Below are 3,945 nucleotides of genomic sequence, written 5' to 3'. Positions count from 1 at the left end.
AACGTTTTTTATGACAAGGGGAGGGTATGTGTGAAATAGGGGTAGTTTTTCGGGAACGTATTATATATTATCAAAGAGGAAAAAAAGAGAAAAAAATATGAACTGAAAGTGTTTTCTAATTTGCATTATTTTGTATGATTTTTTCATACATATCTATGTTCCGCTGCACATTTTCACGTGGAACAGTAGTTTTTTTAGCGAAATTGTAAAAGGGAGAAATTTTCAAGCGTCATGTAATTAATTTGGAGATTTAAATCATTTTTACATTGTCCAAGGTGATTTTCAAAACGCTTTTGATGACGAGGGGAGGGTATGTATGACTTAGGGGTAGTTTTTGGGCAACGTATTATATATTATCGGAGAACAAAAAAAGCAAAAATATCTCCACTAATCGTTCATCTCATTATAATAATTTTCAGTGAGTTTTCGTAGGTGACGGCGCTGAGTGGGCGTCCTGCTAGCGCCGCCACCCTTTTTTGAGAAGTTTAAAGAGCAAACAAAATTTTTCAGCATAAAATTAGCAAAAACAAAAAATATAGTTTATTCCATTTTTCAAATTGCCTTGGTGGGGGCGCGGAGTGGAAGGACCTCTCGAACCCTCGCGAGATCACAAAAGAAGAAATACAATGTGATAGCGTAATAAACTTAAATTCTTGCGTTATAGATTGCACAATTATGAGCTGTATAATGTAAAAACTTGCAATGTACGATATCACGATTTTGCGCTATTATAATGCGATAATTACGATGTATAGCGCAGGAATTATGGTATATATTGCAATTCATGCGATATAGTTTTCTCAGGGGTCTATAGCCAAAAATAATACATTCAGGTCAAATTTACAATATTCTGCATTCTAGACAGTGTATCGAAGATGTATTCTTCGAACTTGGAACGATAATGATGTTCGTTAAAAAAGTGTTTAAAACATAATTTCTTACACTGCGAACATCGAATTACAGCGATATTCGTATACAACCTAATGTATCACAAAATGTTTTACAGGAATCACCGAAGCTTAACCCATTTAATCCCAAAACGAAGATATTTCTCTCTTACGTTTGAGCTTCAATAATTTTATAAAAGATGCAACGAATTTATTGCAAAATACTCTTTTCTACTGTTTTCGGGTTTTCCATTAACAATTAACAAATTTTTTTTTTAATTCTTTTTTTTAAGCAATTTTTTTCAATCAAAAAATAGAGGGGAAAGGAATTTTTTTAGTGTCGCAAATGTACACAAAAGTGCACAAAATGTCTGAACTTTTTAAATCCGTTGAGTTTTTTTATCTGCGATTTTTTAAAACAAAATGGCGGCCAAAAACGGAAACCAAAAATTTTAAATTTCGTTTTATCGATATTTTTGGTGATTTTTTCGCTCAAATCATATAAATATTTAATTATTTTAGTACAAAAGTATTTGAATAGTTTATTTATAAACAAGATAAAAATATTTAGTGTTAAATAGGTAAAATCATGATATTAAGATTACAAAAAATCATTTTATTGCTATTTTACGTAATTTTCACACCAAAATCCAATGCAGTGAGTGAAATATCGTTTTTCCAATGATTAAGTAATTCACTGATATTATTTTTATAAAATTAAAAGTTAATATTCACTGATATACAATTTTACATGACTCTGCTGTGTAACATTGAAGTTCAAGCATAATAATTAAAGTATAGTGGAACCGCGGTTATATCCTCTCTTACATAAATGTGAGTTATGCAGAGATATAAGCGCGAGAGCATATAAGTCAGACCGGATATAATCGCGGTTCCACTGCACTTCATTTATTATGCTTCAAACTTTTTACTGAATTAATTAAATATTTATATGATTTGAGCGAAGAAATCACCAAAAATGTCGATAAGTGTATTTTACAATAAACTCTTTGCCTTTTTTTAAAATTATTCAAGCTCAAACGTAAGAGAGAAATTTCTTAGTTTTTGAACTTAATGGGTTAAGTCCACTGGATTTTCGAATTTACCTAGTTTTTCTGCAACATATTCGCTTTTGTACTATGCATATTTGAAAAGATTAATATATCATGGCGAGGTTAACTGATTGTGCACCAAAGACTAAAGCTTAATAATATTATTTCTGATACGTACATAAAAATAAGAGAATCGGAAAAGTGACGCATGATTTTTTAAAACTCTAAACCCAAATGCATACGTCTGAAGGTTGAATTTTTTCTGTTGTTCCTATTGGAATAATATTTAAATTTAGAATCAAAATTACATTCCCGGGTAGAAATTATAACTTGGTTCTTAAGAGACCCTGCCTAGATTTCCTATTTTCTATCGAGGCCCTAAAGTGGCAATCTATCGAGGGCGCAAGCGAAAGCGTTACGCTCAGCTAGCGAGGTCATCAGTAGGCAACCCAATGAGGGCCTATTAATAGGGCCTTTATAGAATCTAGATTAGCGATTCCCAAACTGCTACCCTGGGTAGGGTGGCTACCCGGCGGTAGGGAGATGCCACCACGGGCCGGGTAGCTCGGTAGGTTCCAAGGCAGAGTCCCCGCTGTGTGCATGGGACTATTTTTTTTGACCTAGTATGAATGCCTTTCATTGTTCTGAGATTGAGACCTGTTACAATAACTGAAGTTATGAAGATATGACACAATTAAATTTAAATGAGCTGAATCAATTTCGTAATATAATTTTAGAAATATGAAAAAAAGTTCATAAAAATCGGTTAATATTTTCACTAAATTTGTCCAAGAAAATACATTACTAGACTACTTTGCAGCGTAACGAAAGTGCAATAACTTTTGAAGTTATTAACCGATTTCTTTCTATCTTCTTCTAATGTTCTCGTCATAGTCCAGAAAATCTAACGCGGGCCTACCGCTCCCCAGAAAGAGCGAAAAAAGTTTTGGAATCGCTGATCTAGATAGCCCCTCACACACCATTATTCAAAAGCATATGCTATTTTTTTAAATTTGTTGATTCAAATAAAATATTATTAACATATTAAAAAATTGATCATGCTTTAAATGCTGAAGTGTGATGCTATGGTTGCAGTAGTATTAAAGTTTAACCAGCTCATTGCCATAATCTATTACCAGAAATTCTTGATTCAAAGAAGGAAAATCTTAATCTTATTGTAAAATACATTTTCTTTTCAAAAATTTAATCTAAAGATTTTACATTTTTCTGTAGCCTCTGACAAACACTCCTCCGTTTTCTCGTATTATTATTGACATTCGATTATTAACTATACTCCGCACGTTATTCTAAAACTAAACTTATTATTAAATTTGACTAGAGAAGACTTATTACTAATAACTAAAGACAAACGCAGTTTATTAAAGTAGCTGCAAGCACCGAGAATCGAAAACACGCACCGCAGGTTTATAAGTCGAGCGCCTAATCCCCATAGCTGATAATGCGCAAAAGATTTAATTATAAGGGTTAATGATGTAAAACCATTTAGGGGTAGTTACCCTCTTCGTTGCTCTCTTTTTATTAAAAGTACATAAATACCTGCATCCTCTTTTTTGTGTGCAACTCGTATTTTTTTCGGATTTTTTGGCTCGAGTTTAGACATATTTTGCAATCCTTCAAATGATTCCTGTCAAAACTTCAGCTATTTATGTTTACGCATTTACAAGTTACAGCACTGAGAAGCGACTCACCTCCGAGTTTTTTTTTTAGTATGGAAAAATCTGAGTTTCGAGTTTTGATCAAACACTACTATCTTCGCAAGAAAACGATATCCGAGGCCAAGGCCAAGCTGGATAAGTATTACCCGGACTCTGCACCGTCGATTGGAACGATTCATAAGTGGTTTACCGAGGTTCGTTATGGCCGTACGAGCACAGTTGATGCTAAACGATCTGGGCGCACAAAAGAGGTCACTACACCAGAAAATGTCGAAAAAATCCATGATATGATGTTGAATGATCCCAAAGTGAAATTGAGAGAGGTAGCTA

The sequence above is a fragment of the Belonocnema kinseyi genome, chromosome 7 (genome assembly GCF_010883055.1).
Source record: "Belonocnema kinseyi isolate 2016_QV_RU_SX_M_011 chromosome 7, B_treatae_v1, whole genome shotgun sequence".
Taxonomy (NCBI): Eukaryota; Metazoa; Arthropoda; class Insecta; order Hymenoptera; family Cynipidae; genus Belonocnema; species Belonocnema kinseyi.
This window is presented reverse-complemented; position numbering follows the sequence as displayed.